Raw genomic sequence first — 24,738 nt, 5'->3', positions numbered from 1 at the left:
TGTTTTGCTCCTCCTTTGCTCCTGACTTTTATCATGTGACTTTGCAATTCTTCCTACTAAAGGAGAGAAATATGTCCCCACCCTTTGGCTGTGGGTTTAGCCATACTTTGGCCAATAGGATGAGGCAGAAAGCGACTATGTACCAGCTCTAAGCCTAGGCCTTAAAAGAGACTTTGAGCATTTTCACTTGTCCTCTTGGGCTTCTTCCATTGCCCTAGAGGGAACAATGTTGGAACAACGGAACTCCAACTGCTGCAGCCTGAGGCTGAGCTGGCCAACCAGCCCTGCCTAGATCAGCTGAATTGCAGACAGCCAAGAGTTTCATGAGACATTAAGTTTTGGGTCGTTTTGTTTTTGTTTTTGTTTTTTTGCAGCATTATTGTGGCAATGGTTAACAGATACACTCATGATCTCCAAGATAGTGGCTTCGCCTCTAGCCATACCATTTCATTCTAGGAATGAAAGACAAAGAGCAGAAGGCACATACCACATGAGTTTTTCCTCTTTAAAAAACCCACAGAAAACCCACACCCAGCAATGTCTCCATATATGTCATTGGCCAGAACTCTTTCACATGCCAGTCTAGATGAAAGGGTGTGTGGGGAAGGGGGTATTTTAAGCTCAACACACTGCTGTCCCAAGCTAAATCAAGATTCTTTGGGTACCTGACTTTACTTTCCTGCTCATCTAGCTTAATTTCCATAATTTGTCATTGTAGTCCTTCTTTTCAAATGTCCTCGAGTTCCCCTGCCCATCCTTCTGGCCATTACACTCACACAATAAAAGCCCAACCCTGAATGAGCCCAACTGTCCCTTCTTCACAACTTGACCCAAGAGGTTGAATGCATCGAAGAAATCGCACCTCTGAGCAGCCTGGAATCACCATGAATCAATGATCTCCTACTTCAAAGGGCAATGCCTGGAAATCGTACTACATTTAAGCTTACCCCTACATTCCCCCACACTCTTCACACCTTCATGTCTCTCTGCAAACCTCCCATCTTCTCTGTACCCATCCTCCATTCTCAGTAGATAAATTTCCCTTACAGTTCATAGAGACACAGAAACCATCAAACTGGTCATTTCCTCAGCTTCCCACCACCAGATCAGATCTTCTAATCTGCCAGTATCTGCACTTGACTCACCAACACCTGCTCATCTCTCATGGCTAAGCCTATGTGTCATCTTACTGAGGGTTTTCCAGAACTCACAATTCCAACTAGATCAGATTTCCTGGATTTACATACTCATAACACCTTTTATTTCCCCATTACAGCACTTAAAATCATTACAATTATATAAACATTTGTGTAGTTCCTGCTGATTGTCTCTTTACCCCTTCTATGTACTCATTCACCAAATGTGTGTTGAGTGTCTGGCATCAGATTAGATACTGGAGAGGCAGCAATGACCATGAGGCTTACATTCTGGTCTATGAGCTCCAACAGGACAAGGACCATGCTTGACTTTCTCACCTATGTCTTCCCAGTGCCTGACACCTACTGGGAGACCCATAAATGGTCGTTGAAACACATGGCTTGTAAAAAGGTGGTTAAAATCAAAAGGTTAGTTGAACAGGTAGTGGGTCCACACCATAACCCTAGAGAGCACAAATACTTAAGGATAAGGAGAAAGAAACAATAGCCTACAACCCATGAGAAAAGGAACAGTCAGACAGATGAGAGGAGAATCAGTCACATGCAGTATCTCAGAAGCCAAGAGGAAAGAGAGTTCATCAGAGAAGGAGAAATCAATTGCAGTAAAGGCATATGCTCTGTCTCTAGTAATGCAAAGACTGAGCTGGACTTGTCTTAAAAGGAACATAGACTGCCTTTACCAGAAAAAGCTGGGGCACCTGGGTGGCACAGTGGTTAAGCGTCTGCCTTCGGCTCAGGGCATGATCCTGGCGTTATGGGGTCGAGCCCCACATCGGGCTCCTCCGCTATAAGCCTGCTTCTTCCTCTCCCACTCCTCCTGCTTGTGTTCCCTCTCTTGCTGGCTGTCTCTATCTCTGTCAAATAAATAAATAGAATCTTTAAAAAGAAAGAAAGAAAGAATGAAAGAAAGAAAGAAAAAGTGATGGCAGCCAAAGCCAAACTATTGTCAGGCGGGGAGTGCATGGGAACTCAGGAAGCAGACTCAACACATATGAAACAACAGTTCCCTTAAGCAGTGTACCCAGGGCACCTTGGTTGAGTGTCTGACTCTTGGTTTCAGCTCAGGCTGTGATCTCAGCGTCATGAGATCAGGTCCCATGTAGGACTATATGCTCAGCATGGAGTCCTTCTCCCCTCCCTCTCTTTCTCAATAAATAAATAAATAAATAAATCTCTTAAAAAAAAAAAAAAGAAGTGCACCCAGTTTGTTGAGAGGTATGTTGGAGAGAGCATCTTGCTCACTCATAGGGTCATAGAGCTGAAAGAAGTTGGTCAACAAACACTTATATATGTCATAGTTGCTCATTGATACATAAAGTAGACATTGATCTAGCCTGGGGCACACAACATAGATAGAATTCCTGTCTTTCAGGGGAAAAAAGATATAAAACAAACACTTACATAAGAAAAGCATAATTTTAGGCACTGATAAGTGCTATGAGGAATATGAAATTGGAATAAAAAGCTAAGGGGCAACGGGCAGGCCTGTGTTCACTCAGAGGGTTAAAGAAGGCCTCCTTGAGGGGGTGGCATTTGAAGCAGAACTGGGACACTTCAAAGGAAGCAGACAGACAGAGGTAAAGCAAGTAGAAAGTCTCCAAGGTGAGAATACATTCAGCATGTTTGAGGAACAGCAAGAAGGCTCCTATGGTTGAGGTGTAGAAAGTGAGGAGAACGAAGTCAGAGAGGAGACCAGGGGCTAACTCTTATAGGACCCTACAGGCTGTGGTTAGATGTTTGAATTTTGTTCTAACTGGAGGAGAAATATGACATCAGCTGCTCTGTGGAGAAGGGACAACAGGGGACAAGAGGGAGGCAGGGACAGCAGTGAGGAGATCGTGGCTGTATTTAGGCAAAAGAGCTTGTGGCAGAGATAGTGAGAAATGTTCAGATTCTAAATATACTTTGGAAGTTTAATCACAAAGACAGATCAGATGGAGTTAGGAGCAAAAGAAAAAAGAGAGGAATCAAAAATGATTTCTATTCAACTTGGTACTAGAGATTACAGCCAGGGCAATAAGGCAAGAAAAAGAAACCGAAAGCATACAGATAGAAAGGAAGAAATAACCCTGTCTCCATTTCCTGGGACACAACTGTCTACACAGAAAATCCCAAGAATCTACACAAAAGTTACTAGAACAGATCAGGGAGTTTAGCAAGCTCAAAGTATATAAAACTAATATACAAGAATCAATTGTTGTCTATATACCAGCAATGAACAATTGAAAATTAAAATTTTAAAGAAACTGTTTTATAATAGCACCAACATATTTAAAATACTGTTATAAATCTAGCAAAGTATTGCAATATCTGTATGCTAAAAACTATAAAAACTGAAGGAAAATTCAAATATAACCTGAATAGATGGAGAAATGTACTGTGTTCATGGATTGGAATATTGTTAAGATATAAATTTTCCCCAAATTGACCTATAGATTCAGTAAATCCCTATCAAAATCCTAGCAATTTTTTTTGTAGAAACTACCAAACTGGTTCTAAACTTTATATGGAAAAATGAAGGAAAGAGAAAAGCTAAAACAATTTTGAAAAAGGACAGAGTTGGATAAATCACAGTATCTGATGTTAAGACTTTTTATAGAACTAGAGTAATCAAGACATTTGTTATTGGCAAAAGGATAAACACAGAGATCAACAGAACAGAATGGTGTCCAGCAGTAGACTCCTACATACATGGTCAATTGATTTTTGACAAAAGCACAAAGGCAATCCAATGAAGAAAGGATAACTTGACAAATAGTGCTGGAACAACTGCACATCCATGAGCCAAGAAAAAAAGAAAATTGATTCATACCTTGTACCATCTATAAAAATGAACACAAAATGGATCATGATCTCCTAAGATGTCTAGAAAAAAAACAAAGGATGAATTTTAAGTTAGGAAAGGACTTCACAGATGTGACACCAAAAGCATGATCCATAAAAGAAAAAATTGATAAGCTGTACTTCAACAAGATTAAAACCTTCTGCTCTTTGAAAGACACGCTTAAGAAATGAAAGGGCAAGCCACAGCTTGGGAGAACAATATTCACAAAGCACGTATCTGATAAAGAACATATAAAATAAAACTAGAGAACTCTTAAAGCTTGGAAATTAGAAAACAAATGACCCAATTTTAAAATGGACAAACATTTTGAACATTCACTTTACCATAGAAGATACATGGATGGAAACACACACACACAGAATACATAAAAAGATGTCCAACGTTATTAGTCATTAGGGAAATGTAAATTAAAACTACAACGAGATAGCATCACATACCCATTGGAATAGCTAAAAATTATCTTAAAATGGCAATACCTCTGGTTAATCAGGATACAGAGCATCGGGCACTCTCATAGATTGTTGATGGGAATGCGAAATGGCATAGTGACTTTAGGAAACAGTTTGGCACTTTTTCATAAAGTTGAACATAACTTGCCTTATGAACCAGTCATCTCACTCCTAAGCATTTTCCCAGGAGCAATGAAAACTCAAGCTTACACAAAAACCTATATGTGAATGTTAACAGCAGCCTTATTTGTAATTGTCAAAAAATGGAAACCATCCAGAAGTCCTTCGATGAGTAAATGGATAAACTATGGTATATCCATACACAGGACTACTATTCTGCAATAATGCCCTACTGATATATACACCCATGAAGGTAAATCTCAAATGCCTTAAGTGAAAGAAGTTAGATTCAAAAGGTTACATACTGTTTGAATCCATTTATTACATTCTAGAAAAGGCAAAACTATAAGGAAAGAAAACATATCAGTAGCCATCAAGGAGCTGAGAATAAGGGAAGTGGTTGACAAAGGAGTTCCAGAAATTTGGTGGGGGGATGGGAGACAAGATGATGGAAGTGTTCTGTATCTTTTTTTTTTAAGATTTATTTATCCATTCATGCATTCATTCATTCATTCATTTGACAGAGAAAGAGAGAGCACAACAGGGGGAACAGGAGAGGGACAAGCAGACTACCCGCTGAGCAGGCTTGATCCCAGGACCCTGGGATCATGACCTGAGCCAAAGGCAGACGCTTAACCGAATGAGCCATCCAGGTGCCCCAGAAGTGTTCTGTATCATGATTGTGGTGATGGCCACGTGATTATATAGGATTGTCACTCATCAACTCATCAAGTTGCACCCTTGGAAGGGTGAGCTTTGCTGCCTTTAAATTATACCTCAATAGACCCGACTTGTACAAAAGGATTTCTAGCTTTTTAGATTATCTCAACTAAATTCAAGCGTCCGACAGAAGTCGGCTTTATGAGGAAGGAAGGAAGTAGCTGGATAAACACATGGAAGAATTGATCCATGAGTGGTGGCTGGCAGGCTAGCTCATCGGCCAGCTGGACAGAGAGATGGACCATCACTAGAAGGGAGAGATGGACAGGATTGGACAGGACAGGAGGCTACAGAGGACAAGGAGCTGGGGCACTGGCAAGACCACTCACTGGACCCAGAGTCCTACTGCGTGGGTTCCAGCCCAGGCATGTGACCCTTGCGTGTAAATAGGAAGAATAAGCATGCTCTCCCATCTGACCGCGTTTATTCACTTAACAAGCATGCCGTCAGCGCCAGCCCCGGACCAGGCATTCTTCTAAGTGCTCGCCCTAGATTTGTCCGTGTAATGCACAGGACACTTTTACATCCCTGTTTCTCAGAGGAGGAACAGTGGTCCAGACAAGTCGGGTGACTTGCCCAAGGTTACCCACAGAGCAAGTGGCAGAATGCTCAGCTCTCGCCCGCAGCCTCACCCAGACACGGGGGGCAGCACACCCACAGACTGGAGGCTGAAGCAGAGGAACTTGCTGATATTCAGCCTACTTCTGACTTACCAAAGTGGCACTTTGATCCAGTTCAACCTCATAATGAAACTATCAGTCACCACTACGTCCTGAGTACTTCCTGCGGCGAACGGTACCCCTAGCACTTTGCATGTATTATCTCACTTCATGTTCTCAGAGAACACTCAGGGGTGGATTCCCACCTTACCGATGAGCAGGCGGAGGCTTTGGGAGGCGAGCACCCCATTCCCCATCACACAGCAACGGGCGGAACTGAGAGCATAGAGCACCTCTGTTCCCTGCAGAGAAGCCACATGCTGAGCCAGGCGCTAGCTTCCCATTCGGCCCATTTCATCCCTGGAAGTCCTAGACTCTCCCCTTAGTCTTTCCAACCTTCCCACCCAAGCCCCACACCCCACAGGTCTCAGTGGGTAAGGGAGAGTGGGGCGCCTGGGTGGCTCAGTTGTGAAGCGTCTGCCTTCGGCTCAGGTCATGGTCCCAGGGTCCTGGGATCGAGCTCCACATCGGGTCTGGGGAGCCTGCCTCTCCCTCTGCCATTCCTCTTGCTTGTGTTCCCTCTCTTGCTGTGTCTCCCTCTCTGTCCAATAAATAAAATCTTAAAAAAAATGGATAAGGGAGAGAGACAGGTCAGTAGGGAGTTTCCGAATTCTTTGTCGCGGACTCTATTTCAGGTCTGATAGGTCCAGGACTGTTGTCTCCTTCCTTCCCCTGCCCACACCCCTCGGGGCTTCTCTCCACCACTTCCTCCAGGGCTCTGCAGCCCCTGCTAGGCCAGACCCCTGTGCTCGCCTGGCTGAGCAAGGTTCAGGCATCTGGGCAGCCCCGTTTCTGCAGCTGGGTCCCTGAGTCTTGGCCTCAGCCCCAGCCCCTGGCTGCTCCCCAGCCCAGCTCTGGATGACAGGAAAGCAGCCTTGGTGCTTGCCAACTTCTTGTTGCTCAGCCCGTGCATTGCTGGGGTCTCATTGACTCAGACCCCCCACATACAGCAGTGACCTCTGCTCCCGGCTTCTTGAGGCCTGAGCCCAGGCCCAGCTGAGCTGCTGTCCCGTCTCAGAGCTGGAGGAAATGGCTGTTGCTGCCATGGCAACGAGGCTCTGTACTCTGGCCAGAACAAAGAGGGTTTTCTTGTCCCTCTTCGGGTCCCAGGATGGGAGAGCGAGCGCTACAGGGCGAACGCTGGGGGAATGCTCCGTGGTATCTGACCAGCCTTCCGTCCATCATGCTGTGAGCGCCAGATGGCTCCGAAAAGCCCACTCCATCCCAGCCACCTCGGATGCTCAGAAGCCGGGAATGAGAAATCTCTGGTCAGCAGCTTTCTCCTGCAGTGGACCTCTCAGTAGCCTTTTCCATCTGGAGCCTGGGCAGGTCCCCTAAGGCCAACATGTGAAAGAGAAAGTAGGGACTATAGAATGCAGCCTCCTCCTCTCCTCCAGAGAATTGGAGCTGTGTGCGCTTGAAAGTATCCTAGCCCGTCCCACTCAACATTCAGAGAGGGGCAGGGATTCTCCTTAGGTCACACAGCCAACTTTTATCTGGCTGGAAGTGGCAACTCTTTCTGACTCAGTCCAGTGCCCCCACCCCAGCACCCCACCATCTCCTGCCGGACGCTGAAGCCTGTGACTCAGCCTCAATGCCTACCCCCCCTTTAATTGTCCCAGCAACGAGCGGGCCCCTGGGCACGATTCTGACACTAAAGGTCCCTGAGTGGCTTACAGGGCTAGATTTGTAGCCAAGTGATGACCTCTGAGCACCAAGCACAGGCCTGGTTGTGGGACGTCAACGAAGTCAGAAAGCAGAGATCCCAAGGGCAGGACAGCCAAGAAGCTCTTAGGTACAAAAGAGCCACTGAGGCAGAAGGATCCAAGATATGGGTCAAGCTTAAAATTGAGGACTGACAGAAGGGTAAGATCTAGAAGTGGGGTAGAAGGTCAACAGGCCAGGCAGGAGTCAACCAGCCTGAGCTGAGAGCATCCGGGTCTCAGGCGGGCTCGTGCCCCCTTCCTGCCTTACCTGGCCGCACCCCCTGCCCCGGGCCCCTGACGGGCAACGCGGCTTCCTTCTGGCACCGGTCACGAGGACTGAGGGGAACCCCTGTACGTGTCGAATTCTGAATGCACGGTCAGGCATTGATGCTCTTCTAGGACGTTCCTCTGCTGTTTCTAAGTAAACTGCATGGGGAGGCGTTCTCCCGCGCTCTCGTGAAAGCAGCCGACCGCGGGAAACCGGGGAGCGTGGTTCCTGCGGCATCGTGTGCACGTCGCCGTCACGGCCGCTGTCACGCGCTTGCTTCGTGACTTCGGACCAGACAGTTGTTCTCCCAGCCTCGTTTTCCTCACCTGTTCAACCCAAGGGTGAAGCCGGGAGACCTCTCAACCACCTCCCAACTCTGAAATTCCAACTGTTTTATTGGCTGTTAAANCATCCCTGTTTCTCAGAGGAGGAACAGTGGTCCAGACAAGTCGGGTGACTTGCCCAAGGTTACCCACAGAGCAAGTGGCAGAATGCTCAGCTCTCGCCCGCAGCCTCACCCAGACACGGGGGGCAGCACACCCACAGACTGGAGGCTGAAGCAGAGGAACTTGCTGATATTCAGCCTACTTCTGACTTACCAAAGTGGCACTTTGATCCAGTTCAACCTCATAATGAAACTATCAGTCACCACTACGTCCTGAGTACTTCCTGCGGCGAACGGTACCCCTAGCACTTTGCATGTATTATCTCACTTCATGTTCTCAGAGAACACTCAGGGGTGGATTCCCACCTTACCGATGAGCAGGCGGAGGCTTTGGGAGGCGAGCACCCCATACCCCATCACACAGCAACGGGCGGAACTGAGAGCATAGAGCACCTCTGTTCCCTGCAGAGAAGCCACATGCTGAGCCAGGCGCTAGCTTCCCATTCGGCCCATTTCATCCCTGGAAGTCCTAGACTCTCCCCTTAGTCTTTCCAACCTTCCCACCCAAGCCCCACACCCCACAGGTCTCAGTGGGTAAGGGAGAGTGGGGCGCCTGGGTGGCTCAGTTGTGAAGCGTCTGCCTTCNTGGCAGAATGCTCAGCTCTCGCCCGCAGCCTCACCCAGACACGGGGGGCAGCACACCCACAGACTGGAGGCTGAAGCAGAGGAACTTGCTGATATTCAGCCTACTTCTGACTTACCAAAGTGGCACTTTGATCCAGTTCAACCTCATAATGAAACTATCAGTCACCACTACGTCCTGAGTACTTCCTGCGGCGAACGGTACCCCTAGCACTTTGCATGTATTATCTCACTTCATGTTCTCAGAGAACACTCAGGGGTGGATTCCCACCTTACCGATGAGCAGGCGGAGGCTTTGGGAGGCGAGCACCCCATACCCCATCACACAGCAACGGGCGGAACTGAGAGCATAGAGCACCTCTGTTCCCTGCAGAGAAGCCACATGCTGAGCCAGGCGCTAGCTTCCCATTCGGCCCATTTCATCCCTGGAAGTCCTAGACTCTCCCCTTAGTCTTTCCAACCTTCCCACCCAAGCCCCACACCCCACAGGTCTCAGTGGGTAAGGGAGAGTGGGGCGCCTGGGTGGCTCAGTTGTGAAGCGTCTGCCTTCGGCTCAGGTCATGGTCCCAGGGTCCTGGGATCGAGCTCCACATCGGGTCTGGGGAGCCTGCCTCTCCCTCTGCCATTCCTCTTGCTTGTGTTCCCTCTCTTGCTGTGTCTCCCTCTCTGTCCAATAAATAAAATCTTTAAAAAAATGGATAAGGGAGAGAGACAGGTCAGCAGGGAGTTTCCGAATTCTTTGTCGCGGACTCTATTTCAGGTCTGATAGGTCCAGGACTGTTGTCTCCTTCCTTCCCCTGCCCACACCCCTCGGGGCTTCTCTCCACCACTTCCTCCAGGGCTCTGCAGCCCCTGCTAGGCCAGACCCCTGTGCTCGCCTGGCTGAGCAAGGTTCAGGCATCTGGGCAGCCCCGTTTCTGCAGCTGGGTCCCTGAGTCTTGGCCTCAGCCCCAGCCCCTGGCTGCTCCCCAGCCCAGCTCTGGATGACAGGAAAGCAGCCTTGGTGCTTGCCAACTTCTTGTTGCTCAGCCCGTGCATTGCTGGGGTCTCATTGACTCAGACCCCCCACATACAGCAGTGACCTCTGCTCCCGGCTTCTTGAGGCCTGAGCCCAGGCCCAGCTGAGCTGCTGTCCCGTCTCAGAGCTGGAGGAAATGGCTGTTGCTGCCATGGCAACGAGGCTCTGTACTGTCTGGCCAGAACAAAGAGGGTTTTCTTGTCCCTCTTCGGGTCCCAGGATGGGAGAGCGAGCGCTACAGGGCGAACGCTGGGGGAATGCTCCATGGTATCTGACCAGCCTTCCGTCCATCATGCTGTGAGCGCCAGATGGCTCCGAAAAGCCCACTCCATCCCAGCCACCTCGGATGCTCAGAAGCCGGGAATGAGAAATCTCTGGTCAGCAGCTTTCTCCTGCAGTGGACCTCTCAGTAGCCTTTTCCATCTGGAGCCTGGGCAGGTCCCCTAAGGCCAACATGTGAAAGAGAAAGTAGGGACTATAGAATGCAGCCTCCTCCTCTCCTCCAGAGAATTGGAGCTGTGTGCGCTTGAAAGTATCCTAGCCCGTCCCACTCAACATTCAGAGAGGGGCAGGGATTCTCCTTAGGTCACACAGCCAACTTTTATCTGGCTGGAAGTGGCAACTCTTTCTGACTCAGTCCAGTGCCCCCACCCCAGCACCCCACCATCTCCTGCCGGACGCTGAAGCCTGTGACTCAGCCTCAATGCCTACCCCCCCTTTAATTGTCCCAGCAACGAGCGGGCCCCTGGGCACGATTCTGACACTAAAGGTCCCTGAGTGGCTTACAGGGCTAGATTTGTAGCCAAGTGATGACCTCTGAGCACCAAGCACAGGCCTGGTTGTGGGACGTCAACGAAGTCAGAAAGCAGAGATCCCAAGGGCAGGACAGCCAAGAAGCTCTTAGGTACAAAAGAGCCACTGAGGCAGAAGGATCCAAGATATGGGTCAAGCTTAAAATTGAGGACTGACAGAAGGGTAAGATCTAGAAGTGGGGTAGAAGGTCAACAGGCCAGGCAGGAGTCAACCAGCCTGAGCTGAGAGCATCCGGGTCTCAGGCGGGCTCGTGCCCCCTTCCTGCCTTACCTGGCCGCACCCCCTGCCCCGGGCCCCTGACGGGCAACGCGGCTTCCTTCTGGCACCGGTCACGAGGACTGAGGGGAACCCCTGTACGTGTCGAATTCTGAATGCACGGTCAGGCATTGATGCTCTTCTAGGACGTTCCTCTGCTGTTTCTAAGTAAACTGCATGGGGAGGCGTTCTCCCGCGCTCTCGTGAAAGCAGCCGACCGCGGGAAACCGGGGAGCGTGGTTCCTGCGGCATCGTGTGCACGTCGCCGTCACGGCCGCTGTCACGCGCTTGCTTCGTGACTTCGGACCAGACAGTTGTTCTCCCAGCCTCGTTTTCCTCACCTGTTCAACCCAAGGGTGAAGCCGGGAGACCTCTCAACCACCTCCCAACTCTGAAATTCCAACTGTTTTATTGGCTGTTAAAATTTAAATGATTTGGGTTCGTTTGGGGACCAGTGTGTTAGTATTTAGCAAGGCTGTCTCAAATAATTGTAGAGGCCTGAGATTTAGGAAAGAAGAGAAGAAGAAAAAGAATAAATATATATATATACACATATGTATCCTCCATAGCTCTTCTCTCAGAGACACCAGCCCACTGGCTCTGAAGTCTGAGTTCATATCCTGACTCCAAAATTTCTAGAGCACATGATCGGGGGCAGATCACTTTCTAAATCCCTCTGGGCCTCAGTTTCCTTCTCTTAACAGAATGTGGCTCATAATCGCACCTATGTCACAGGGCGATTGTGTTTCCAGTTTCGTATACCAAGTTCTTGGCACAGTGTTTGGCCGGTAGCAAACACTCAGATAAGAGTGTGGCGATGAACACTTGTTGAATAAACCGTGGGCGAGGGAGTGAGAGAGTGAGCGAGTTGGGGGGGTTGCCTTGTTTCTAACTCCCAGCACCTGCCGCTCGGCTCAGGCAGGTAATGCTTTGGGGTGAAAGTTCCATTCCAGAGCTGCCTGCGTGATGGAGGGAAGCTATTCATACCCTCAGTTGGCCTCCTCCCGTTCCTTGCCCTGCTTCCCCCTTCCCTTACTGAAGAGCTGGGGCCTGCTTTGGATTCTCTGATCCAAGACTCATTGGCTCGAGGGACATCCTCCAGCCGCAAATCCCAGAGCAGTGCATGGAGGGACCCAGCAAGGAGGAGGTGGGTGGGTGGAATGTGTGGGGCCAAAGTCGCAGGAGTCCAAAGAGGAAGAAGGAAGCCCTTTTCTCTGAGGGCTGTTTATCACCCTGTGGGTGGGCCACATCCCATGACCCTGGGGGCTGTCACAGGACCCAAGCTGGGCAAACAGGGTCTCTCTTTTGAGAACTGGGACTTGGGGGTGAGGGCCAGCCAGTTAGTTTCTTCACACATCTGGAACGATACTATGAGAAAATGAACATCAGATAGGGGCTCAGAAGGGTGGTCAGCCAGGGCCAGAGCACTGCATCAGGCATTCTGGGGCACAGACGGAATGGAAGCCCAGACAACAAGTCAGGGCCTCAACAAATGGAGAAGGGATCAAGGGCAGGATCCAGAAGCCAGGGGGGAGGAAAGGGCAGCAGAGAGAGAGGCCAGCAGGGACAGAGGGACAAAGCAGAGTCTCTGTGATAATGATGTGGAGAAGAAAGGCAAAAAAAAAAAATAAATGCAATTTCCTTACAACTTATAGCCACTGACAAGTCCTTGAGACAGAGTGACCTTCCTCTAGGAGCTCAACTGTCCTGATGGTGATCGTTTGCTAAGGGCAAAAGACAATCTTAGCTTAACATTATCCTGACCTCCAGGATCCTGTAAGTCTCCTTTAACATATAAAAATTCCTTTGGAAACTTCCTTTATCTCTACCCCGCAAGATAGATGTTGGCAATCATCCTCCAAGCATATGGCCCCCTGATATACATCTGAAGGGTCTCATGACTCAGGTTTTACTAGACGGTAGTGAATGACCTTTTCCTAACAGCAACTAGCCCCTCAAGGTCCTGGAAACATCGCTTCCATAATCCCTAACCCCTTCCCAGCTAGAAAGGACATAATCAGTCACTCCTCACAATCCCAGCGCAGCTCTTTCTGCCCACAGGTCCTGTCCCCGGGCTTTAATAAAACCTCCCTTCTTGCACCAAAGGTGCCTCAAGAATTCTTTCTCGACTCTTCTCTCCAAACCCCAACATTTTCACATCAATAGGACTGGGAGAAAATGCATGACTTGTTCAAGAGCCTGGGGACTTGGGCTGGGACACAAGGATGGCTTGGGAGGACTGGCAACCATGGGACAGTGCATGAGGGCTAGCGTCCCACCTCTGGATTTGCACAGACCCCGCCATCCTGGGGCAGAGCCCAGAGCCGAGCTGTCTGTGAGTGGGGACGGGGCAGTCCCTCATGCTGACAGGGGGTTCCAGCGCCAGGACAGGCAGGGAGGCTGAGGAGCGCCCCGTCCAGTCGAGAGTGCCTGGCCTCCTCGGCCCTCCAGGGTCCTCAGCCCCACAGGCTGGAATTACCCTGCCGTTGGTGGTGATCCATCCCTTCTGAGCACTGTGCCATTTCATCACGCCATCTCGGCTCCCGGCATTAGGAGATAACTGCGCTCACAACATATGTCATTACTCATTAAGGGACTTTTTCTGGATTATGGCTGGGGCTTAATGACTTGTTAAAGATGTTTAACACTTACAATTTTGTTTTTAATTTAGGAAGCAGCATGATCAAACTGCGCCCTGAGACCCTTTCCTCGATTTGGTGAAATCTGGAGATGGGCCGGCTCCGAGGCTGTCTGTGCAGGGGAGGCGATCTTAAATTGAATTGCAGCCCTCGGAGGGGTGTTTGCCCCGTCAGCGGCTGCCAGGATCTGACATGTTAATGGGGCTGAGAAACAATGGGTTTCAGAGGTAATTGCTGAAGCAATGACTTCCAGGCAACATTTGACTTAAAGAAGAAGCTTGCTGCCGCTGGGAGGGGCCGGGCGGGGGCTCTGCTGCCGGCCTGGCTCCCAGTTCCAGCCAGGTCTGCTTACCTGAGGGGCTCAGGTGGGGCAGCCACAGGTGCGGGGCTGACGGCTTCCTCTCCCACCGGCTCTTAGGCCCACGCACTGTCTACACTGGCAGTTGTTTCTCAGCCCCCCCACCCCTCCCCACCCCANGAAGATTAAGCACTCCACCAGGGGAAGGGCTCTGAAGTGAGCAGGGACTGAGTCCACACCTGACCCAGACCTGTGGGAGCCAACACTGGGGTTTGGGGCAAGCCACATTGTCTCCCGAGGCCTCGGTGGCCTCAGCTGTAGGACTCCATAGATTTATGGTGAGGATTCAGGCAGACACTCCAGTAAAACGCTGGGCTCTAGATCTGGGCCAGTTCGACGCAGCCAGCGATGGGAACAGTCAACACCCAGTCGGCACCTTCTAGCTCCCAAGTCCCTTCTAAGCACTTTGTGCACGTGAACTCTGTGAATCCACCCGACAGCCCTCTGAGGTGGGGAATAGTATGTCCACTTTATGGATGAGAAACTGAGGCCCCAGGAGCTGAAGTACCGGAACCGGCAGCCAGACTCAGGCAACTGACTCCCACGATCTCAGCCAGCATGTTGTCACAGCTGCTCCTCGCCATCACCGCGTCCTGGTTAAGGGGCTCTGGGCAAGCCACTACGTTTGTCTACACTCTGGTTCGATGATCACACCACAAGCTGGGCTTCTTCTCTGATGGAGAAGGCCCATCTGAGGTCCCTCCAGCTCTTCTGCTCATAAAGGAAAAATCTGGGGAGTCACAGGAGAGATTCTCGCAGATGTGCGGCTGCCTACAACAGGAAATGGGTCCGAGGGGCACTGTGGGCGTGAGTGAGTTTCACTTCAGCCTTGGACAAGAAAGTGGGAACGAGGAATGGACCTGAGCCTGACTCCTTGGGAAGAACGTGCGAGACTCAAGCTCAGAGAAACAGACTAGAGTGGGATGGAGGCCTTGCGTGGTGAGGCTTACCGAAGGGACAGGAGGAAAGGTTCATGAGATCACTCACGTATGCATGTGCGCATCCAGGAACTGTTCCCCCGAGTGCCTCCGAACCATGTGGCTCTGTACCTGGCGGCTGTAAAGAGACAGATGTCCCTGGGCTCCTGGAGCTCACAGCTACCATCCACCGGTGCTTACCGAGTGCCAAACTCCACCTCAACTTTCCTCAGCCTTTGTCCTGAGGCTGCCAGAGGTCTCCGATCTTGTTGCCGTGCCCACGGATTCCCCCAGGCCGAAGCCCCTGGCCTTCCCAGAATGGGAGGGGGCACCTCCCCATTGCCCTGGCCGGCTTCCCAGGGCTTGGGGCCAGGCCTCAGGCAAAGGGAGGCGGCCCTCTCAGGGCCCTCTTGCACTTCTGCTGCCACGACAGAGACGGCTAGGGGGGCGTCAAGGTTGGGACCGGGTTCCAGAGGCCCCTGGCTGAGCTCCTCCTCTGCCCTGAGCTGTTCTGGGGGCAGGGGACCTAGAGGTGGGCAAGCCCCCACCCACTGCGGATTAGGGTCCACCCAGCCGGCCCAGCCGCCCCACGGGGGAGCCGCCAGCCCCAGGACGGCTCAGCCTGCTCTTGACGAGTTCCACATCTCAGGAGATGCCACGAAACGAAACGTTCCACGAGGAGCCTCATGGACAGTGTCTTTGCGTGGCCTGAAAGCCCTAAGCAGAGCAGCCCCCACAGAGGGCCACCGGTGACAGGGAAAGGGAAGCCCCCCCATCTGGCGTAGGGACAGAAAAGCTCCCAGGGCCATGACCCGTACCCTGTGCTTCCCATGCCAAGACCTCCAAGGAGACACATCCCCTCCATGACGATGGCTTTGTTTCAGCGACAAGGATAGGACTCCAGGGACGGACCCCACACAGGGCAGGGCTTCCTCAGGCAACGAGCTGGGCTGTCCCCATCAGTCCCGCCACCACTTCGGTCCCACTGCCCCGCAATACACACACACATGCACACACACAGCACATATGTACACACACGGATACACACATGCATATACACAGACACATACACACCAACAGACACAGACATGCACACACAGATATACACATGCAGACACACACACACACACACAAAACCAAAATCACAAGCTTAACCTTCATGCCTCTGCACCTGCTTCTCTTTCCTCCTAGAAATCTTTACCACCCCTCCTAACCACTCCTCCAGCCCTCTGGCCGCAGCTCAGTGTGGTGCTTCCTCAGTGAGGCCTTCCCAGCCCCGCCCTCCTCTGGGGTTTCATAGAACTTTGTGCAAACATCTGCTGTAGGATGTGGCTGCCCGCTCACAAGTTGCCCCTCCCACCAAACTAAAGCTCTTTGAGATCAGAGCTCTTGTATCTCTTTCGTCTTTGTATCCCAAGCACCAAGCACAAGGTAGGGCATCCCAAGTGTTCAAACGTACTTAAAGAAGGGGAGGGAGGGAGGAAGGACAGATGGAACGGAAGGAGGGAAGGAAGGAGAAAGAGGGTGGGGAAGGGAAAGGGAGGGGAGGGGCTAGGAGGGGAAGGGAAGGGATGGGGAGGGAAGAGAAATAGCATCAGCCAGTTGTAGCCATCTCCCGCTGTGGACCCCTACATATGCCATTAGCTCAAGATACAGTAATAACCTGACTACATTCTTTCTTTTTCTGGAAGGGGAAGGAAGAGCCAGACTCGCCCATCACTCTTCGTGGTTCCAACTCTAGTTCATGGGTGAGTCCTGTTCAGCTACTCAGGTTTTTGCATAGTTCTTCGATGTTACTTTCCATCTTGATGGACAAAGAGAAGCGGTTGTGGTTTCTACGTCACTGGTGTTCTGGATGTGTTGCGATTTAGAGGGAAAAAGTTTATTTAAACTTGCCAAGTTACAACAATAACGTACCCTCGAAGACAAACAGCGCCCTCCCTATGCACGCCTCCATTAGGGAAACGCCTGCGCTGCAGTTACGAGCTTTCTGATAAGAATAAATTGTTCTCATACATATCTTACTGCTCTTTCCTAGTCCTTCCTTACTAAGCGTTCAAATCACCTGTTTCACTATTTATGAAGCAAATTTCTTCTTTCATTCTATTGCTTTTCCCACCCTTAAACAAGTTGGTCGGGTTTTTTTTTCCCCTCTCCCGGAATCATCTGCAGGGTGGGCGCGGACCTGGGCTTTCCCACACTCCTGTCCAATGCTGTGCTTATGGCCAAAGGGACCCAGAAAGCTCCTGGAGGAATCCTCCCCCTGGGCCTCTGATGGAACAGGGATGAGGTTCCAGGGGAAGGGCTTCAAGGCCCCGGACACTGTCTTCCCTCCCAACACCACTCTCTTTTCCCCCCAGAAAGCCAAAGGCACCAAAACACCAGCAGTGTCTGAAATGAGGCAGAGACTTGAGAGAGAAGTCAGGGCACTCGCCTCAGCGAGGGAGTGATGGTATGATGGCGCTAGCATGGTATTTAAATACGTTAATTAATCCCCAAAGTAACCCACTCCTACAGATGAACAAGCCAAGGCTCATAGAGGTTAAGAAACAATAATCATTCAATAAAGAGATTTGGATGCCCACAATGGACAGGCACTGGGGATGTGCAGGGAACAAAGCAGGCAGACAGACTTCTGTTTCGACAGAGCAGGTGTTCCAGCGGGAGGACGAGGGGCAATGAAACAATAAGCAGAAGCATACATAAATAGCAAGTTAGAAGGGAGATCAGTGCTGAGAGGATGGGGCACAGAAGGTAAGGGGGGGATGGGAATACCTGTCATGGGATCTGGGAAAGGGGCACTTAAAATAGGGTGGACCAGGGTAGACCTCATCCAAAAGGTGACATGACAGCGGTAAGTGTGTCAGCCTCGTGGCTATCTGGGGAAGTGCTCTAGGCAATGGGGCATGAGGTGCAAAGGCCCTGTGGTTGAAGTGGTGAGTGAGGGGGAAAGTCTCTAGAAAGGTGGTCACAAGGTTAGGGGGGTACACCGATCATGGGGAGGCCTGATCCTAGGGGCCTTCAAGCCATTGTAGACTTTGGATTTCGCTCTGAGTGAAGCCGGGGAGCCATGGCATGCTTCTGAGCAGAGGAAAATGATGATGTGAGTTGTGTTTTAAAGGGTCTCTCTGGCTGCTGAACGACACCACAGGGGCAAAATGGCAGAAACACACTTCGTTAAGAAGGCAGTTGGAATAATCCAGGTGAGACAGGACAGTGGCTTGGACTGGGCGTGCTCCAGGGATATCTCCTGGTGGGGAAGAGAACTCTTCCAAGCAGTAGGCATGGTGAGAAGTGGTCAGATGTGGACATATGTGGGAGGAAGAGGCAGCAAAGCTTCCCGATTGAGAAGGTGTGGCAGGTGAGGGAAAGAGAGGGGTCAAGGAGGTCTCCAGTCTCTTTGACCTGAGCAACTGGCAGCAGGTGTTCTTCTGAGATGTTATTAGGCGCCCAAGGGGAGATTTGGTGGGCAGTCAGATAGGAGTCTGGGGTTGGAGGGAGTTGTGGGATGGAGTGAGCATCTGGAAGGCATGAACCCGAGATGGTATTGAAAACCACAAGGCTGGGTGAGATCATGGGGAGCTGAGGAGCCAGGGCTGTGGCATTACAGGTTCAAAGGCCGGAGAGGAGAAGGTGAACCAGCAAAAAGCCCAAGGAAGGGCAGCGAGCGAGGAAGGAGAAAAACCAAAGCACTGTAATGTCCAGGAAGCCAAGTGAAAGGAGGTGTTTCGAGGAGGAGGAAGTGGTCAGCTCTGCCGCGAGCTGGGAGGGAGACCTAGTGAGGGGGGACTAGGAAGTGACAGGGGGTTGGACCAGCTGCTCAAGGTCATCCAGCCAGGGCGTGACAGCTGGCCTGCCATCCAGCTCAGATGGTAGGGTGTGACAGTCTCACACCTTTTTAGAAGGGTACCGTTCAGAGGGTCCTCCTTTTTCCCCTCGTAGACGTTCTCCCTCGTGGCTGGAGAGAGGTTCGGACGTTTTAGCCAGCACGCCCAGTGGGCGGGTTAACATAAAGAGCAGACTTGGGGATCAGACGTGGGATTAGGCAGGTCACTCCATCTCCCTGAGCCTCGATGTCTTCCTCGGGAAACAGGGACGACCATACCCACCTCTCTAGAGTGGGTGGGACAGACTCCCAGGGAACAAGAATGGCTGGCGGAGGCTCGGGCATCCCCCACGGTCTCCCACCTCCCTTTGAGCACGAAGAGCCCTCTTACTTCCATGTTAACACCACAAATCACTCGTGGAGAATGAGGTATTTCTTGGCAGCCTGCTCTGGCAAGGCACCGTGGAGCCCCGCGAGCCGCAGCAGCAGGCTGGACCCAGATGGACATCTGCAGGGACGTCTGGACTGTGGACAGGCCCTGCTGGGATTTCTGTTCAGAGCCACAGCTGGACTGTTGCTTTCTGAAGCATGGCAGGGGTGGCAGTAGTGTGCACTTCCTGGAAGGGTCAGAGGCAGAGCGGGGCCTGGGCCCCTGCCCCCCAGAAACACACAGAGGTTTACCCCTCAGGATTACCTGGGGCTGTGGGTTGATGGTCTGTTTCCAGGGAACAACAGTCAGGGTGTCTAGCCCACCTCGGTGCGGTGTGTAAGGATGGATGAAGATATGGGTGTGAGTGCGTGGGTTTTTATAAGTGTGGGGTGTGCAGGGAGTGGCTGCACACACATGTGACTGTTCGCGAGCACTCATGGCTGTGCACCTGCCTTCGAGTGAGCACACGTGGGTGCTGTACAGCACCGCATCAGTGATTCCTTACACAAGCTGGGGTCTAAAAGAAGCCTGGGCAAAGGCCGGAGGGCAGAGGGCAGCAGCCCCGGAGGAGCAAAGTCGGTGTCCTAGGAGAAGCAAAGTGTTGAAGGACTCTGCTGACAAGACTGTCTCCTGCATCGCACGTAGGAATGTGGCTGCCACCTTCCCTGGCCCAAACATCACGTCCCTCCAGCACAGCTGTTGGCAGAATGTTCCCATCTTGGTTTCTGTGGCCAAGTCCCTAGGAAGCCTGTCTCTGTCTCAACCCAGTGATGGCTTCTCAGTCTTCACGCTGAGGACCGAGTTCCAAGGAGTGGGAAATCTTGGGCCACACCCAGGCGCCAACCAAGGCCACCGAGGCAGGCACTCCTTCCGTCCCAACAAGCCTGGAGCTCCGTGCTTCCCTCCGCAGTAAACCAAAGTCATGACTCCCCACCTTCTGCCCTTGGAAATGAATCATTTAAGATTCCTCTTTCATTCTGGAGCCTCTCAACCAGCCTCGTGAGCTGTGAGCATGTCTCCCAAGGTAGAATTTAAGGCAGCTGCAAAATGCCTCGATATTTTCAGCGGCCTTATTGTGCTTAAACTCGTTAGAGAGGCCATGGAGTTAATTAGTATATAGATTTTCCCATAGAAAGCTAATTTTCAGAATGATTTGCAGCCCCTGGGTCTGTAACAGACTGCAATCTATTTTCTTCCCAACTTTTTTCTTCCCCAGAGAAAAGCCCAAATTGCAGTGACCAGGGGACTCCCGTACCTCAGTCCCAGCCCACCCCTTCAGGGGTCCAGAGCCCCCGAGGGCTGGCAGCTTCCCCACAGTCCTGTCCAACTCACCAGCTCTCAGCCAATCACCTTCATGCCCATAGATGCCAGTGCTAGCTGGCCAAGCGGGCTTTGAGCGAGGGGTGCAGAGCCAGGGGGCTGAGGGGTTCTTGCGAGGGTGCACAGTGCAACGGTTAAGTGCATGAGCCGGAGGTCAGATAGACCTGGGACAACCCAGGCTCTGACCTTCTGGAATGTTACTTAACATCTCCATGTTTCATGTCCCTCATCGGCAAAATCAGGATAGTAGATCATTACTTGGTAAGGATTGTAAGGAGTCACATATTAGGGTTATAAGGATCATGATTAATATTGATCTTTAAAAAGGCAACATTTATTGGTGCTTCCAGTGTTCTAAGCCCTGTACTACAAATACCTTGTACTATCTCATTAAATTCTTATTATCGCCTTATTTCATGGGAGGAAACTGAGGCTCAGAGAGATTAAGTAACTTGCCCAAAGTCACACAGCTAGCGGGGGACACGCAGGGCTTTGAATCGAGGTCTGCCTGCGTCCAGAGCTAAAAACAGGTGAAATAACCCATGGCAAGGGGCGTTCCATGATCATTGTTATTACTACTCCTATGAATACAGCTATTCCTACTACTTTTTCCCCAGGATCCTGAGCCCTCCCTTACATTTCCCAGCAATGACATTCTGCCATCCAATGCTCCTAATGGCAGGAAAGTAAGAGAATCACAAGTCTTGGAACAGAAAAGTCCCTCAGACTGTGGAATAGATCCCTTTCCCCACTGGGCAGGTGGGGAAGTTGAGGCCTGGCGAGGTTAACAGACCTACTGAAGTCACCCACGGCAAGCAGTTCAGGCCCCAGGACTCCTGACCGCTGGCCAGTCCTCTTCCTCTGCATGGAGCCTGCTGCTTTCCCCTATCAGGACTCAGAGCTCCTCAGAGGACCTCTCAAAATGTGAAGCCCAGGGATGAGCTGACACCTGACAGCCTGGTGATGGTTTGGATGGTTTCTGAAGCCCTCTGCTGAGTGAGGGCAATATTAGTCATCAGAGATCGGTGCGCGTCGGAGAATCCTTGTCAGAAAATGTGATGACTTAGTGGACTGAAAATGTATTTCCCGGCCTTATCACACATCTGGAGTTCCAGCAGAGCACCCCCTGGGCTGGGGAGGCAGTCGGCCTCAAGAATTTGCACAGATATTGGTGTTTATCAGAAGAAGTCCAAATGGAGGCTGAGCCGCGAGGGTGACGGGGAGTAATAGCTTGAGAACATGCCGATGGCGATAAGGAAACGGTATCTGCTCATTACCCCTGGGACCTCTCCCACCACCTCACACCCGCAGCCCTGTCTGGTCCTGGCTTTAGGGGCTGATTACATTTGCTCTTTTGACCAGTGGTGAAGGGAGAGAAAATACATTATCTTTGATTAGGGGAAAACCAACAGATTTCCCAGAAATGGGCTTCTATCCCATTGCAATTCCACTTTGGCAATAGTTACAGAGCAACTGAGAGCCAGGCCCTGCACTCCTACTGTGTGCCAGGCTCCATAAATGCCTACTTTGTGCCATGCCTTGGGATGGGGGATCACCTGCACACCAGGACCTATGCTAGGTAGGCATCTAGTGAGTGCCAGACCGTGGAATGGCTGGCTTTCATGGTGTCCCACGCTCATGAGCCAAGTGCTGGGCCTTAAAGCTCAATCAGGGATCATCCCTGTCTATCAGGTATTTACAGTTTGGAGGGAAAGACCTATGACCCAGTAGCTAGAATTCCCTCTGGGCCAGCTTTTACCAGTTGGCTGACAAAGTCCTATGGGACCTAGACAGGTGAGAGATTCGTTGTGCGTGGGGCCGTGGGGGCGGCTTCCTGAGAAGGTTGCATTTGAGGCAGACCTAGAAGGATGAGTTGGAGTTTGCCAGACAAACAAGGCAAGAGCATTCCGGGAACAGGAAACAACTAGAAGAAAGACAGGGAAGAACAACTGTGCATAGCACTTTTGGGAACTAGAAAGTTGGCTGGTGTTGAGCTGGTGGGTGGTGAGGAGACAGCAGGAGATAAAGCTTCAAGGAGAGTCTAGGGCCATCTTGTGAGGGGTCATCCATGCTCTGAGGAGCCTAATGGGTCTGCCAAGGAAACTTAGAGGGGCTCTACCCACATTTCAGCCTGATGAGCTCTATCTTTCTTTCTTTCCTATATTAGACATCTGTATAAGGGTACACTTGAAAATAGGATTTGACAGGTAAAAAGAAGGAAGGGAAGAAGAAGGGAAGGAAGAAAGGAAGGAACAGAGGAAGGGAGAGAGGAATAAATAATATTAGGTCCAAACTCCATAGGATGTAACAATGAGGAGTCTGAGCCCTGAGAGGTTAACAGACACCCACGGGGTCACACAAGGAATTTATGGCCAAGCCGGGAGCAGAACCCCAGAGCTGCCAGCTTCCAGTCACTGTTTCTGCCTTTGGCCTTGAGGCTGCACACGAGTGGCGCCAAGCTCAGCTTCTGCTAGCCTGAATGCACCACGGCCTGCTGGGTACAACAGAGGCCGCCTCCCCAAGTCCCAGAAGGCACTAAGCCAATGGACAAGATGCTTCCCAGTTGCAACACTTCTGCCACGAAAGGCTCTGAGGTCTTTGTCTGGGCATGCCTCTGCTCTTAGGCAGGCCTGATGAAGATCGCATGCTGATAAGCAGTCAGTGTGCTGAGTTGTCCTGGTGTCTGAAATAGTGACTCCCTGCTACTCTGTCATTTTCAGACGAGGACTCTGAGACCCAGAGGGAAGAGGCATCATATCCTAGGTCCTGCAGTGGGCAACGTGGAGACAAGCCCAGATGCCAGGTGTGTGGGCCCGGCCAGGGTGCCACACAGTGTCTGCCACCAAGTCCGGGGAAGCACTGAGGAAGCCAGCGGTGATGACGGTAAAGATGGCTCATCCTCGTTGCTCAGCACAGTTTGCCATGAACCTCGCATGCGTACCGTCTTAGTACACTCAGGCCTCAACCAGACTCATTGAACTCTCCGGGCAAATCAGGATTTGACCCCTCTCCAACCCAATAGATTGAAAGGATTTGTTTAACATTTATTTGGGGGAGAAATTGGGTCCTGCCTGATGAGGGATGCTCGGCCTCTTCTGCTTTCTGCCATGTCCTCATTGTCCCAGCAATTCCGTTCTACCCCAGACTTGCACATCTCCACTTAGCCAAGCAAATGTCTTGCATTCAACTGACCCGTTGTCCTTAGAAGGCAGGTGAGAAACTGCCTGTTTTTTCCTTTAGTCTTGGGGGGATGCTGCAAGGAGACATCATATTCCCACCCCAAGCAGCTTCTATTCAGCCACATCCAGGATCCTCCCTGAGACAAGTTCTGACAAACGTAATTGTCCCCTTCTTGGTGCATTTCTAGCATTTGGGGTGCCCTAGGCTTGGCCAGTAAGAACTACCATAGCAAGGTGGATCAAGCCCTGACCTCAAGAATGAACACTTATTTTACTACCTACTATGTGCCAGGCACTTGCCAGCAGCTTCTATAACAGTTTTTGTTTTAAACTCACAATGGAGACACCTGGGTGGCTCAGTCGGTTAAGCATCTGTCTTCAACTCAGCTCCTGATCCCAGGGTCCTGGGATCGATTCCGCATTGGGTTTCTTGCTCAGCAGAGAACCTGCTTCTCCCTCTGCCTGCCACTCCCCCTGCCCGTGCTCTCTCTCTCTCTGACAAAAAAATAAATAAAATCTTCTAAAAAAATAAATAAATAGGGGCGCCTGGGTGACAGAGCGGTTAAGCGTCTGCCTTCGGCTCAGGGCGTGATCCCGGCGTTATGGGATCGNGACAAAAAAATAAATAAAATCTTCTAAAAAAATAAATAAATAAACTCACAATGGCCCTAAGATGTAGGTATTGTCATCCTCATTTCATGGATGAAGAAATCAAGGCTCAGAGNTAAATAAAAAAATAAATAAATAAACTCACAATGGCCCTAAGATGTAGGTATTGTCATCCTCATTTCATGGATGAAGAAATCAAGGCTCAGAGAGATGTCATCACTTGCCTGAGGTCCCATACCTTGGGACTGGGTTTATTCCCAGTTCTGCAATCTCCTTAGCCTGCCCTGCCCCAGGGAGTGGGATTCCTTTCTCCCTCCCGATATGGGTCCCACTTCCTGGATGATGCAAATGGGCTCTATAGGT

At 50.9% G+C, this 24,738-nt stretch overlaps 1 long non-coding RNA gene across 1 annotated transcript; it reads left to right on the top strand.

Annotated features, from left to right (window-relative positions):
- Nucleotides 1-16,425: 16,425 nt before the first annotated feature.
- Nucleotides 16,426-24,137, top strand: LOC117796290. Its single transcript, XR_004620677.1, has 3 exons — nucleotides 16,426-16,442; nucleotides 16,703-16,759; nucleotides 23,308-24,137. It is a non-coding gene; the product is annotated as an uncharacterized LOC117796290 (long non-coding RNA).
- The last annotated feature ends 601 nt before the right edge of the window (nucleotides 24,138-24,738 follow it).

This window comes from Ailuropoda melanoleuca, chromosome 2, assembly GCF_002007445.2.
Source record: "Ailuropoda melanoleuca isolate Jingjing chromosome 2, ASM200744v2, whole genome shotgun sequence".
Taxonomy (NCBI): Eukaryota; Metazoa; Chordata; class Mammalia; order Carnivora; family Ursidae; genus Ailuropoda; species Ailuropoda melanoleuca.
Note: the sequence above shows the minus strand (reverse complement) of the source record. Positions and strands in the feature narration are given on the sequence as shown.